Below are 15,866 nucleotides of genomic sequence, written 5' to 3'. Positions count from 1 at the left end.
TCTATCAGAACTGCCTGTTTGGAGCCTTTTTGTGCTTGGCTTTTTGTGACTGGCTTTTTTTGTGACTTTTTGTGAGTGGCACAATCATTCACTACCACTTGCCTTTGGCAAATAGTACATGTATTGGGGCACTTAGAAAATCAGACTTTTTTTTTTTTTAATGGACAGAAGAAAAATAACCACAGTTTAATTAACTGGCAGAAAATTCAACATAGGGGTTACTTTTCATATTGTTAGTATAACCTATTTTCCATTACTTTCAGTTGCAGTGATCTTTTTTTTGGAAGAATATTTTCACAAAGGATCGCTTTGATGGCAGTTCTTTCTTACTATTCTGATGTCTGTCACTGTACTTTACGTAATACATTGAGTGGGGATTTCCTGTTGGTTTAATTCTTGTGAATGCTTTAATATTTCTGATGTTATTAGAAAGCAGGAGGAATACTACTGTGGAGTGGGGGTTCAGAAACTATCTTGAGTAGGCCCGGTAGCCTTTTGAAAGCTTTCTGTTGCAGCAGAATATCCTGCTTAAATGTCACCTTTATAGGGTCAGCTAACTTCTTTGAAAATGAATTGTTTTGATCCAATGAACCAGATAGCCTTTTTCCCCTTGTATCTTTTAGCTAGTGAGTACTTCTTTTTGTATGTAGATAGAAAAGGGGTGATTTCAGTTAGCAGTATCTCTTTCCTACTTTTGTACAGTCTACCTTTTTAAATAGTCTTTTCTCATTGTTTTATGATATGGTTCTATATTAATTTTCTAATACAGTAGGAGCCAACAGACATGTCGCGTCAGCAAATCTATTTGTGAGTTTATAGTGGATGGTGTTTTTCCCTAAGATTTTTGTTACGAAATAACAGTTGAGTTCCTAGACCATCTTACAAAAGGCTTTTTACACCTGAATGGCTAGTGGTCATTGGTTCGAATTGGTTCAGGGGACAGGAGCATTGTGAAGAACAGTGACAAATAAAAATGAAACTTTCTTTCCATTTGCGGGTTATAAAAGGACATCCTCAAGAATAAAGTTGATTACGCAAATGTCTTGGTTCTGTTTTTGTTTGAATTGATTGATTGTCATTTTGTTTCTCTCCACCCGATGGCCATAGGCTACTTGAGGGTTAGATTATCAGAGATCCCAGAGAATGTTAACATTAGATCCAAGAGAACAGCTGTGTCCCAAGTCCTCTGCTGAGATTGGATCAAGTGTCCAGCCCCGTGGCAGGGTCTGTGAAAGGGTTTGTGATTGACAACCTTGCAGAATTTATGTAGAGAAGTTATTTTCTGTAAGAAAGGGTGGGGCAGCGGAGTTCAGGGGTGTGTGGTGAGGAATGCATTTCCACTAGCACACGGAAGGACACTTTTAGATCTGGTCCACTTGGCTGTGGTGAGACTGGTGAGTAGGGGCATGTTGGTACAGTGTTCAAAAACAGGGCCACCTAAACAAACTGTAGTAGGGGAAGAGGGTCTTTCCTTAGAAGGGGATGTTCATATCCTTAGAAGAGGATAGGCATCATCGTCACCAGCCTCCAGCACGGGGGACAGTGGAGCATTTAAACATTTTAAAACATTTCTTTTTAGGCGATTCTGTTAACATAATGGTGGTAAACACCAGTAGTCTCCAAATGATATACGTAAGATGAGCGATTGGGCTGTGGAAAGAACTACAGAATCACTAATGTTTATTTTTATCTAAAAATGAGAGCGAAGCCTTACTAATTCTTGTTTTTAAAGATTCTTTTATTCATTTTATGGAGAGAGAGTGTGCACCCAACCGGGGCTGGAGAGAGGTGGGTGGGGGGTGGCAGAGGTAGAGGGACTTCCCGCTGTGTGTGGAGCCCTCGGAGGGTGGAGTCCGGAGGGTGGCATCGGATGTGGAACTCCATCCCGGGACTCTTGAGATCATGACTCGAACTGAAATCATTAGTCAGATGCTCAATTGACTGAGCCACCCAGGGGCCCCAGCCTTATTAATTCTTATTAAATGTTTGATACTAGTATCCACACTCTATCCATGTGTGAAGTGGTCCTATGTCACTTCAGGTTCCATAGCACTAAAGAGTTGACAGTGTAACTGTCTCTTATTCATTTATATGTTTATAAACTAGTACAATTTCAAGGTAGATTTAGAGATGATACGATTTAATTTCTGTTAATCTAATTTTTCAAAATGGTCAAATGACTTAAAAAGATAGTTTCAAAAATAACAGTGCCGTGATGAAGGCCAGGGAACTGTTGTTAGTGCTTCAGGTGGATTATTAGTTTAGTTCTTTTCAAGATTTTAGAAGGTGGGCCCTGTGTTACAAACCCCGTTTACAGCCGAGGACGCGGATAAGCGGAGTGGCATGGCAGTTTCCAGAGGTCAGAGAGCAGAAGCATACTTGGACCTAGACAGTTTGCTTTCAGAGCCTGTTCGCTTCGATGCTGAGTGGTGCTGCTTTCAAGGCCGATGATCACTCCAGTGAATTCAAACAAATTTGGTAGATAGGATGGAGAATTTAATTTCGAAAATACAGTAAGGCCGTAAAGGAAACTTTCCCCCTTGGACCTGTCTATGCATCTGTGTATCTATCTTTGATTGCCATTAAAGCCACATTCAGAAATAACTGAACGTAAACTCAGACCTGCAATCCAATATTAAAATCTGTAGCCCACAGTTTATCACAAGGTGTACTTTGTTTCATTGCTGTCACTTAAATATTAATAATTTTTAGTGAAAACAAAATTAATGTAAATAAGAAAAATTTTACATATTTACTTTGTCTCAGTCACATTTGTTACACAGTTGACTGTTGAACAACACAGGTTTGAGCTGTCTAGGTCCATCTATGTGCGGTTTGCTTTTTTTTTGGTACACAGTATAGTATTGTATTTTCTTTTATGATTTTCTTGGTAGCATTTTCTTTTCTCTAGCTTACTTTATTATATATAATACACATAACATACAAAATGTGTGTTAATTAATTGTTATAGGTGAGGCTTCTGGTAAGCAGTAGTCTGTTATTAGTGAAGTTTTTGGGAAGGTGAAAGTTACACACAGATTTTTGGCTATGTGAGGGGTTAGCACCCTTAACTCCTGTACTGTTGAAAGGCTGACTGTATGTAATGTATATTTTTATGTATATAAATTTACATTTTATAAAAGTGTATTTTCATGTATATGATGAACCATATAATTTTTATTTGTATTTATTAGGGATGTGTGTTCAAGATAATCTTAGTGATGGGGCTATGATAAAGATTTGTGGAGGGGGCATTTATCTTAAAACCAGGAGCAAAAGGCAGTAGAGGATGTCATTGTGTCCAGTAAGCAACTGAAAAAGTCAATGCTCAGACCTTGAGGAGAGTGGTGGCTTTTAAAAATTTGCTTCCCTTTATTTTGAACCTGGTTATACCTTTGATCTTCAAAACAAGCTGAGAAGACATAGGGTAGGTTTCAACCCTTAAAGCAATGTCTTTTGTGGAAATTGAGCATTCAGAAACAGGAGTGTGGGGGAAATCATCGCAGACAATCTTTTGCATGAAAGCTACACACTAGAGAGATACATTTTTAGGTTTTAGGAACTTGGAGGAAAGTTACTGTCAGGGAAGCTGAAGACAAATTTTCAGAGTTATGAATAAGATCGAAAATTACTGCTTGTTCTGGAGAAATTGTAGTAGTTTCAAGCTTTGATTTTTCTTTAATGGGATTGATGAAGATCAGTGCAAGACCATAAGAGAAGACCCCAGAGAACTGATTATAATGTTACTCATTGCCTTATGTTCAGAAGATGAGCAGGAGTCTACCTCCCAGCATTCTGTACAAAAGAATAGACTCCCTGTGGTTCCGTAGCTTATCATTCCATTTGCTTCTTTTTTATAATATTGTCAGCCTTTATTATAAATTTTTCTAATATACTGTGAAACGCTGTCTTTTGCTTTTACCTGCTCTGTGGAAGTCATTCAAATCCCTGTTGCTTATTCTTTAACAGAAGTGTCCAGTGATGGAGAGTGACTCTTCTCTCTGATGGCAGAGGCGTAGTTTGTTGGTCATTAGCTTCATTAGACTGTGATACAAATACTAGTATTTTTCAGACTAATTAATACTGAATAATCGGTAAATTAATCTCAGTAATATTGTAGATTCTATTGCAGGTGCACTTAGCCCCCGGATAGGCTTTATTAAAGTATATCCTGAGTTACATTTATCAGTAGTACCAATGCATCATCTTCTTTTCATCTACTTCTTTTAGCATTTACCTAGAAAGCCTTTAAAGCACTTGTTTTTATGGAAACCACTTCTTGGCTCTGACCAGCAATAGGAATGTAAAACTCATATATTCTCATTGGGCCTCATGTTCTGTTCTTTTTTTTTTTTTTTTTTTTTTTTTTTTGTGGTCTTGTTTAACTCATTTCTCTGTTCCTTAAATATCTTGTAAATTGGTAGATAGGTCTAGACATGTGATTGAAATTTAGTAGTTTAAAAAAATGTAGTACTTTTGTTTTTTAAGACAGGAATTCTTCCTAAGAGTTGCTACATATTTCTGCAAGAGACAAAGGTTTGGCTGTTCATTTTTATTTTTATTTTTTTTTAAAGATTTTATTTATTTTATTTGACAGACAGAGACCACAAGTAGGCAGAGAGGCAGGCAGAGAGAGAGAGAGAGAGGAGGAAGCAGGCTCCCTGCTGAGCAGAGAGCCTGATATGGGACTCGATCCCAGGACCCCGAGATCATGACCTGAGCCGAAGGCAGTGATTTAACCCACTGAGCCACCCAGGCGTCCTGGCTGTTCATTTTTAATTTGTAGTGCACTGGGGCTTCAGATAGTTTTTCAAGTTCCCATCAGCCACTAACGCTTTTGGTATCCATTGATAATTATTTCCTACTCCATCATTTGTAGTCATTTCTTCTTAATTTATTAGCTGGATTTATTCTATAAGCTGGACCTTCTTCATCAACTCGTTATTTCCCTGTGAATTATAGTTCTTACAAGAAAGACAAGATAAGGGGCAGCTGGGTGGCTCCGTTGGTTAAGCGACTGCCTTCGGCCCAGGTCATGATTCTGGAGTCCCAGGATCTAGTCCCCCATCAGGCTCCCTGCTCAGTGGGGAGTCTGCTTCTCCCTCTGACCCTCCCCCTTCTCATGCTCTCTTTCTCAAATAAAAAAGACAAGATAAGGGGCACCTGGGTGGCTCAGTCAATTAAGCATTCAACTCTAGATTTTGGCTCAGGTCATGATCTCAGGATCCTGTGATCAAGCCCCTTGCCTGGCTCCATGCTGGGTGTGGAGCCTGCTTGGGATTCTCTCTCTCCCTCTGCCCCTACTCTCTACCCCCGTGCTCATGTGCTAGCTCTCGGGGCTGGGGGGAGGGAGGGAACAAGATAAAACTTTGATGTTCTCCTTTTATATATGAGTTTACAGCATCCATGGAGTCTAATGAAAGGTTTTATAAAATATCATTATTAATTCATAAATATTTATATGATTAATGTGCTTTTTATCAATTGCAGTATTTCTTTTGAATGAAATTTGGCTCTTGAATCGGTACAAAATATATTCCAGGCTGATCTACATTTGTATATTTCTTGTCCCAGACCTAGTGTAGCCATATCTGTAAGACATCCTAGTTCCGTTTTGTGGAACTACAAGGACTATAAGACGACAATCTGTGTGCCAGGGAAACTTGTTGCTGCTAGGCCTTTCAGTGGATAGAAGTTGAAAACACACACACACACAAACACACACACACATACACAAACACGAGTTTATACTAATACTTTAAATTCCAATTTAAGGGGCATCTGTGTGGCTTAGTGGGTTTAAGCCTCTGCCTTTGGCTCAGGTTATGATCTCAGGGTCCTGGTATCAAGCCCTGCATTGGGCTCTCCGCTCAGTGGGGAGCCTTTCCCCTCCCCTTCTGCCTGCCTCTCTGTCTATTTGCGATCTCTGCCAAATAAATAAAATAAAATCTTAAAAAAAGAAATTGTTAAAAGAAAGATTTCTTCTTTTTATTCTTAGACTATTTCAATATGCATGGATAGTAAAAACTCCATGTTTTAAAGTTGCTCGAACTAATTTTTTGTGTAGTTCTCCCACGGACTGGATAAACATTTAGGTGTCACTGATCTCTGTTTCCTTTCAGCTTTAGGAATTTCTTTTTTTCCTCTGAGATATTTTCGATTTAATTTAGTTTAAAAAAAGATTGGTGCAAAGTAAATATTTTTAAAAAGGTACTTTGATTCTTCTCTACTCTTCCTCTTTCTCTATAACCATTTTTATTAGTTTTTAATTTATCTTTCCTGGTTTTTAAATATAAGTAAATGTACATGTCTGTGGATGTGTTTGACATTACCCTTAAAAGAAAAATACTTATTTTTAGAGAGAAAGTGTGTGTGCAAGTTGGGGTTGGGTAGGGCAGTGGGAGAGAGAATCTCCAGCAGATTCTCCGCTGGGCACAGAACCTGAATTGGGGCTCGATCCCACAGCCTGATACCATGATGAGATCAGCTCCTGAGCAGAAACCAAGAGTCCAGTGCTTAACCGTCAGAGTCACCCAGGCACCTTGACACTGCCCATTAAAACATTCTCCTCTGCCTAGGCTTTTTAGGTTAGTGAGGATGTGACCTCACTGCCTGGTAGTGTTTTGAGAAGTGTCCTCTTCCCTCTTCTTACACTTTCAAAGTCTCCCCATGTCCTCATCAATCAACGTATGGGTGTTTTGTCAGCTCGCTTTGGGAACCAGTGTGTCTTATTGGGAAGGAAAAAGGAAGACAATGAATGTTGATCAAATTGTGTGTCATTGTCTCCTAAGGTAGGATTATTTCCCCCCATTATTAAAGAGGAGGACGTTAAAGTTCAGTAGGCTGTAGTTACACACAGCTGGTAAGAAGTCGGTTCATGTGGAGGATTCAATGCACCTGAAGGCTGTTTGTAATATATCAAGAGTGATGTGCAGGTATCTTAGCATTTCAGTGGTGGTTGTGCTAGCATACTGAAAAGTTGTTGTTGTTTTTAAGATTTTTATTTATTCATTTACTTGAGAGAGAACACAGTGTGGGGGGATGGATGGTAGGAGCAGAGGGAGAAACAGACTCCCCGCTTGGCAGGGAGCCTAATGTGGGGCTTGATCCCAGGACCCCAGGATCATGTCCTGAGCAGAAGGCAGACACTTAACCGACTGAGCCACCCAGGTGCCCTTGAAAATTTTTAATCTAACATTTCAGAGGTTCTCATTTTATTTGCTTTTTATTATTAATATTTTTTAGATTTTTTTAATTTATTCATTGGAGAGAGAGCAAACATGAGTGGTGGGTGGCGGGGGGGAGTTGCGGGGAGGGTCAGGAGGAGAGGAAGGAGCACACTCCCCACTGAGCAGGGAAGCCTGATGCAGGGCTCAATGCTAGAACCCTGGGATCATGAACTGAGTTGGAGGCAGACGCTTAACCAACTGAGCCACTCAGGGACCCTTTGTTTTTATTTTTTGATGGCACTTAAGAATCTGATAGAAAACCCCACTTTTGTGTCTTTTCAAAAGAATTTTTGATAGTTATATTTTAAAATGTATAATATATGAAATGCTTAATATCTACAATGTAACAATGGGAATTGAAAAAAGAATTATAAAGAAGTCTAAGATTTTTAATTACTCTTACTGTTTAAACTGTATAGTTTTAAAATTAGTTTTCATGAAGGCCAAATTTAGTGCATATATTTTCTTTCTGTTTTAACCTGAAACCAATGCCTGGAGCATCCGTTTAATGTTCAAATGGCAGATTAGCAGACAGAATAATTATTTCTACTCTCAGATACCTTGTAATTTATGAGGACCATAAATTCCCTATCTTCTCTCTGTTTTCTTAACTATACATGGAAATTCATTCTCTTGAAAATGTGTTGCCCCATATTTAACAAGGTTTTTTTTTTTTTTTTTCCTATTCTAGTTTGGGAATACCTGCTACTGTAATTCAGTTCTTCAAGCACTTTATTTTTGTCGTCCATTTCGGGAAAAAGTTCTAGCATACAAGAGTCAACCTAGGAAGAAGGAGAACCTTCTTACCTGCCTAGCAGACCTCTTCCATAGCATAGTCACTCTGAAGAAGATTCCTCCTAAGAAGTTCATAACAAGATTACGGAAGGAAAATGGTAATTCTTCTACTTCTGAACGTATTCTTACGTACCAGAAAGGGTAAATAATAGCACACCACAGTTCAGCAGGCACTGACTGAGCATCTTCTAAGACTGAAAGTACGTTAGCCATGGAAAAACCAAAGCTGACGTTCCTGTCTTGAAGGAAGTGCTAGTTCAGTGAGGGAGGTAATCACACAGTAATTAATATGAGGTATGATTAATGTTGGAAGTATGTTCTACAAAGATTACATTCGGTATGCCAGGAAATGAGAAATGATAAATTTTTTATTTTATTTTATTTTTATTTATTTTTGCCTGCTTGGCTGTTCTATGGAGAATAAAGTTGGGGCTTCCACCCATTATCTGTTGTTTTTATAGTAGCATGTCTGTTTCATGTCTGCTTCATGTCTGTTTCACGTCTGTTAACCCATTGGATCTTTACACTACCCTGATTTAGAGAGCATGTGATCTCTCCCACTTTAGCCCTGCAAAGAATAGAGGCTAAAAAGCTTTCCAGAAACTTTTTGGCTTAGGGTAGGTGTAGGTGGTTTTAACTCCACTGACCCCCTTTTTAAAATAGTTACTGATTAAGCCTGTCTTCTCGTTTCTCTCTTCAGTGTTTTTCTTTTAGATTTGTCTCACACGTTTCTGCCATCTAAGTCGCATACTCTGTCTGCTGTGTTATGTTACCTAAGAAAATTCAAGTAGGAGTTATTTATTTATTTTTTAAAAAATTTGCATCAGTTTTTATGTTTTTGTTTTTTAAGATTTTATGTATTTATTTGACAGAGATCACAAGTAGGCAGGAGAGGCAGTCAGAGAGAAGAGGACACAGCCTCCCTGCCAAGCAGAGAGCCTAATGCGGGGCTCTATCCCAGAACCCTGGGATCACGACCTGAGCCGAAGGTAGAGGCTTTAACCCACTGAGCCACCCAGGCGCCCCTCAAGCAGGATTTAAATCACATGTAGAATTCTGGGTTTTGTTTGATGTAGCCAGTTTAATCATTGTGGAAATAAAATTGAGTGGTATTTTTAGTTTGATTTATTATCAAAAGATGCCCACAGAAATAATATTTGAGACGTCTTTAAGATTGGTTACCAAACACACCATTGAATAATGCTGTCCTTAACTGCGTGGACACTGTTCATTATCCCATGAATTGAGATAAGCCTGGGTCATATCCAGTTTCCTGTGTAAGAAGACACTGAGATAACATGGCAGTAGGCTATTATTCCTGAATCTGATTCACCTGTTAAAAGATTTTGTTCATTTCCTCTGTAAACAGATACAAAGCAGTTGATCATTCATTCACAAAAACAAATCTTTCTGTGTTTTCCCTATGAAAGCCAAACATTTCCTTAAGTTAGAAATCTGTGTAGTATCTTCTGTTTTTAAGAACACCAAATACAGCTCTGTTCGAGTTTGGCTGAGTGATTCAAGTTCCTTAAGTTATTTTGTCTGTATTGGTATGAAACTTCAGGGATTTTGTCTTGGTAGAAAATTGATGTACATGGTACTTGAACATGCTATCTTTCTCAGTGATTTTGTTAGTATTTTAGAAATGGACAGCATCAGAAACATGAAACACAGAATACACAGTATTTTCTTTTTCAGTGAATAGTGCATTTTTTTTTACCTTATTATTTTTTTAAGATTGATTTATTTGAGGGCAGGAAGGGGCAGAGAAAGAGAATTTCAAGTAGAATTCCTGCTGAGCGTGGAGCTGGGCACTGGGCTCAGAAGCAGAGCCTGGTCTCTCGACCCTGAGATCACAACCTGAGCCAAAATCAAGGGTTGGATGCTTAACCAGCTGAGGCACCCAGGCGCCCCTTGAACCTATTCTTTTTTTTTTTTTTAAGATTTTATTTATTTATTTGACAGAGATCACAAGTAGGCAGAGACGCAGGCAGAGAGAGAGGAGGAAGCAGGCTCCCCACTGAGCAGAGACTCTGGTGCAGGGCTTCATCCCAGGACCCTGGCATCATAACCTGATCCCGAAGGCAGAGGCTTTAACCCACTGAGCCACCGAGGTCCCTCGACCCTATTCTTTAATCTATTGTATGTGCTCTTAGTTTGGGCTGCTGTAACAAAAGTACCATAGCCTGGGGTTTCTTGCAGTTCTGGAGGCTGAGACATTCCGGAGTAACATGCCGGCAGCTTCAGTGTCTGCTGCGGGCTGTCTTCTTGGTTACACACGGCTGTCTTCTTGCTGTGCCCTGCATGGTGAAGAGAGAGAAGCAAACTTGCTCATGTCTCTTCCTAAAAGGACACTAATCCCAGTCTTAAAAACCTAAAAGTCCTACCCAGGCCCCACTTCCAAAGAGCGGCACATTGGGGGTTAGGGTTCCAGCAGGGGACTTTGGGTGGACGTACATGCCTATGGTCCTGAAGTGAGCAGTGGCTTTTTAAATTTACAGTAAGTCACGCTGCACACAGAGCTCAAGTTACTGTGTTTTGAAAGTTGTGTTTCTGTGGCTTTATACGTTTGCTTGTCAAAGCTGGAATGTTTTTGCAGTGTTTATTATTTTTTTAATAATTCAGTATTTTCTGAAAATTTTTTAAATGTTTAGGCAGAGTGCATTTTACAGTGGACTTCTTTTGTTTGATGAAATTGATTCCAGAGTGAATATTCCAAACTTATCCTCTCATAGTTTTGTTTCATTTTTCTATACCTCAGATACAGTATTTAATAAAAAAGCATGTTTATTATTTGATGTTGCTGGCATTTGTATGAAGTACAGTTTTGCCTTTTGATTTTTTTCCTGATAATTTTGTAGAGGAGAGTATACAAGTTAAAGAGCATTTAATGGACTATCCATGCTTAACTCTCCTTCTGACCTTATGTTTGCTGGGGTTTTTGTTTGTTTGTTTGTTTGTTTTTGTTTAAATCTCTGGCGAAAATGGATATTGTCCATTTCAGAATTTCCACTAACTTTCACTGTTGGATTGTTGTTCTTAAACCAGTTTTCTTCCATGGTATGCTGTAAATAAACACGTCATGTTTTGTACTTGCAGTCGATATTAGCTTCATATTGTGTTAACCACTGATACTTTATATAGCTAATCATTTCGATATTACTTGGGAAGAAACTGTTTTAATTTCAGTAATGGATTTTTGGTTTCAAAATTTTATTTCATGTTCCCTAATCATAGCATAGAACTTTTACAGTGTGATAAGACTTGCTCCATAAATGTGTTCTCCCTAATGATGGGAAACTAGCTGAAAGTTTGAATTGATTAACTATTATATATTTAGCTTCTGTTGACGGCCAGGAACTAGTGGAGAGGACCAATAGTCATGTAATTTAATGTGTTATCTCCATGAAAAAAAAAAACGTGGAAAGGGAGTTGATCAGTTATGTTAGTTCAGAGAGTTGAAGTGAGAAGCCATTGGAAAATACGAGCCAAACTCGTTCCAAGTGGATGGAATCGAAATTGCAGTTGCCCTGAGTGCTTGAAGGATGACAAGAATATTTATGTGGCTGGAGTGGAGTAATAGCAAAAAGGCAAGGGCCTAGAACTTGGGCTTTAATTTGAAAGCCATGGTGAGCGGTTAGGGTTGCTGAGCAGGTGGGTGATGTGTTTTGATCTGGCTGCTGGGTGGTGTGGTAGCATGAGCGGGCATGGGTCACATGAGTACAGCCCAGGAAGCCAGCCAGGAGGCTGTTGCACTAACCTAGGTAAGAAGTAAAGCCCTCTGTTCTACTACACTGCTAACTTCCCATAGCCACTCTACCATTTTAGAAGACTCAAAACACAGACTGATGAGCTACTTGTGTGCTAGCTAGCAGTGACTTGGCTTGGGATCACTTCTGGGGGGCTTGAACGTCCCATCAGCTGGCACGTGTAGCTGTGTGCTCTGACTCACTGGGTCTTAACAGCACAGGTAGTTCACGCTATTGTTTGGGCCCAGATTTCTTCCCATGTTGTCGTAGCTGTTTCCGCCCCTGTTGTTCATTTGGTAGTTTATTCATTCATACAACGCCAAGCACATCCAAATATGTGGCAGGCATTGTCCTGGGTGCTGGAGATACAGCAGTGAATGAGACAGAAAAGATCCTTATTCTCAAGAAACCTGTATGTACCTAGCGATGCTTCAGGTGATGCAGAGAGATACTGATATAAATATGTGAGAATATATATTTAAGGATTGGTCTTCCTTAAGTGAGGAAATTATTACAAATAACACCTGTTAAATAGATGTGAGTGAATAATTCCCATGTTTATTTTAATCCTGTTTCTCCAAAAGAGCGTAAAAGATTTTTGTATTAATGAAAGCTAACTATTTCTGAATTATGAAGAACACATAACATTTTTACACGTTGATTTAGTCCCCCCCCTTTTTTTTACATTAATTTTGCAGCTATTTGGGACTTTAATAATTTATACCTTTCATATTCATTTATTTAATAATGAATTTGTCCCATTAGACTGTTATTTCCATGATGAGGGGAAGCCATTTGTTTTTGGTCACCATTGTATTCCCAGCATGTAATCTAGTTCCTGGCACGTAGTAGGTGCTTACTAAATATTTGATGAGTTGAGTGAGTGAATGAGTGAATTTGTTTAATTTGCCAAAGCAACTTTGAAGCCCACCTTTCCCATCATGCTACTTAGCAGAAAAGAAAGCAAACCATAAGGAATCCAAGATTTTAGAAATTAAGTGTACTCCATTTTACGGGTCTTGTCTGTGGCCATTTAGTTGATGTTGTTTTGCTGTTTATGTGGTGCTGGTTGAAGTTTTTAAATCTGTATTGACGACTCAGGCATAGCGAGAGTCTGGAACATTTACATAATGTGTTTATAAAAAAATGGACTGCAAATTATTTTAAATATTTCAACAAAATGCTTTAAGATTATTTTCTGGTTTACTTTATATCTCATTTCCAGAGTGCTCAAGTCAGTTGAGGTATGTCTGTGCATGTGAAGTCCTTTGTTCTATGTTAAAAGAACAACATTTAAAAAAAGTTGTTTCAAGTTTTGAAAAAGCAAAAGTATTTGCACATTTTTGCTTTATAAATTATTTTGAGAACATGCATAGATGCTAAAATAAATTCTAACAGGAAAAAAATGAGACTTCTTATTGTTTATTGTTTTTTCTTAACCAGAAGTTTTAAAATTTATACCTTTTTAGTTATTTTCTAATTTTATAGTTTATTTTAAATATTCATGGCAAAAATACATTCATTAAAATTTTGGTTAGGGGGTGCCTGGGTGGCTCAGTGGGTTAAAGCCTCTGCCTTCGGCTCAGGTCATGATCCCAGGGTCCTGGGATCAAGCCCCACATTGGGCTCTCTGCTCCTCAGGGAGCCTGCTTCCTCCTCTCTGTCTGCTTCTCTGCCTAGTTGTGATCTCTGTCAAATAAATAAATAAAATATTAAAAAAAAAACAAAAACAAAACTTTGGTTACAAAAAACTTGATATCGTGGGAAAGAGACTACTTTAGACTGTGGCATTGAGCCAGCATACAGAGAGCCAGCATATAGAGTAAATTGTTCATATCTCACTTTAACTAGGCCCTTAGAGTTTTTATGAAATATTTTTATGGTGCTCTCTTATTATCCTTCCTTTTAGATTCCTCGCTGACTTTTCCAATTTGTTCGTATTTTCCTTGAAGACTAATCAACTCTAGCCTATTTCCTTCTTAGCAGACATGGGTGGTTCTTTTGTGACCTGGTGATAGATGAGTAAGTGAGAGATAAAAAGGGGACTTTTAAGGGTGTCCTGTACACTTCTAGAAGCTGCCCAGACACTCAAAGTGTCAGGGTTGGTGAAGGAGTCAGGATGGACAAAGAGGCCAGGAATCAGGCCTTTAGGAGGTGAGGGGAAGTTGACAGATGACCACAGAAAGAAGGAGGTTCAGGGTAGTATGGCCAGACCTAACAGGTTTTTTGACTGAGGGTGAGTTTTTCATATGCAAAGCAAAGTGTAATGATTTAGAAGTGGCTGCAGGGAGCTCAAAAATGCCAGAGGCTGAAAAGATGGGGAGTTTAGAACAGAACCTTGTTCTGGAGGGAACAGCAGAAAGGGTTGAGAAAGAAGAAAATCCCAAGGATGAGGAAGGAAATAAGGAACAATAAACGACTCAGAGTAATAGAGGATGGGAGAGTAGGGTTGGGAGGTAGACTAGTATTTTCAGGGATGAGGCATCATTGCACTGAGAGGCAAAGTGAATGGTGATTGACTTCAGTTACCCCAGCCTTGCCTAGACCCGTCCAGCGGTGGAACCATCTAAGGGTTCTGACCATGACTTGGTTTGTCTCAGGAAGATAGAGTAGACAGCTGGGAGGTTTTGCAGTGAGCTGTGTCAGTGTCGGGAGTGACACACAGACTTCTGGCGGCAACAGGGGATGGGGAATGGTGTCACAGTCTCTTGGATCTGACCCTCATGGGCAAAAAACACTGGACATACAATACCAAATTATCATCAGTTAAATGTTAACGCCACATAGGCTAATGCAGTATCTCTCAGGACTCAAGGCTTTCATTGTTCTTAAACATAAAGGGCTTGTTGGAGGCTAATCAAATCCCTCAGGACAAGTTTAAAGAAGAGAAGTGGGGAGTGGCTCTAACTGCATTAGTATTATTGAGTTTGACTTGAACTCCAAGAAGGAGGTTTAATAAATTGCCTGTGACATACATGTAATGAAAGGTCGAACCATCCTAGGAATGCGGACAGTCTTGCTCGAGCAGCTGCACCTTACATCTGAGGCTTCTTACAGGTCTTTTTGACACCAAGAGTGAAATGAGTCTTTATTTGTTTTGACTGTACTTCCCAAATCCACATTTTCACTAGTTCCCTTTCTGTTTGTACAGTAACTTTGCAAAAGAAGATGGTATTCCCTTTTCCAGACCAGAAAATCAAGGCCTTTTTGATTACCATAGATTGAACATTTTCTCACATTTTTTAACTTTTTGACTTCTGTTTTTATAAATTGTTGATTTCCACACTTGGTATTTCCTTTTGTATAAGCTCTTTATGTGTTGAAGCTGTTAATAGTTTTTATGGTTTTTTTTTAAACCTTTTCAGTGTTTTCTAATGCACAGAAACTTAATTTTATGCAGTCATAACTGTAGCTCTTCTAAAATGTAATTTTTTGTTCTTTTTATCTTAGACTTTACCTAAGTTTTGTTCCTAATTTGTTGTCTTTTATTTGAAAAATGTCAGCTGTGATATCTTTGGAATTTATTAAATGTGCCTTGAGTATCTAAAGGTAAAATATTGCTGGCCAGTTCTTCTCAGTGTGTGTGATCGCTGAGCAACAGGTGCCAGTTGTGGGGCAGGGCCTCCCTGGGCAGGCTGCTTTGTATGCAGCTGGGCTGCTTGGGGACTGCCTGCTTTGTGTCCTGGGCCTGCCACTTCCTGGCGGCATGACTTTCCCTCTCTGATCCCATTCCCTCATTTGGAAGATGACAATAACATAGTCACAGAGTTGTTAAAAGATCACCTGCAACACTGCCTGTGAAGTTCTTGCCTTTCAGTTTCAGTGGTGTGATGTCCAGTGCTGGGTATAAAGCAGTTCATGTTAGTGACTGGTTTTCGGTGATATTTTTTCATTTGTATAGTTACAGGGAACATTTCACAGAGTTACAAAATCTCACTTTTAGAGATTATCTGGATTGAATAGAACATTTGTGATACCGATGTTTCCTATACCTGACTGCATGATCCGAGTCCCCTGGAGGAACTTTGGAAAGTTCCAGGTTCCAGGCCTCACCTCTGACTGAATCCCTAGGATGCATGGCCCACAATTCTCG

At 39.1% G+C, this 15,866-nt stretch overlaps 1 protein-coding gene across 2 annotated transcripts in view; it reads left to right on the top strand.

The window, feature by feature from the left end:
* Nucleotides 1-15,866, top strand: part of LOC309857554 (ral guanine nucleotide dissociation stimulator-like) — a 265,178-nt gene that overhangs the window by 142,034 nt on the left and 107,278 nt on the right. The window lies entirely within an intron of this gene.

The sequence above is a fragment of the Mustela nivalis genome, assembly GCF_964662115.1.
Source record: "Mustela nivalis genome assembly, contig: HAP1_SCAFFOLD_888, whole genome shotgun sequence".
Lineage (NCBI taxonomy): Eukaryota > Metazoa > Chordata > Mammalia > Carnivora > Mustelidae > Mustela > Mustela nivalis.
Note: the sequence above shows the minus strand (reverse complement) of the source record. Positions and strands in the feature narration are given on the sequence as shown.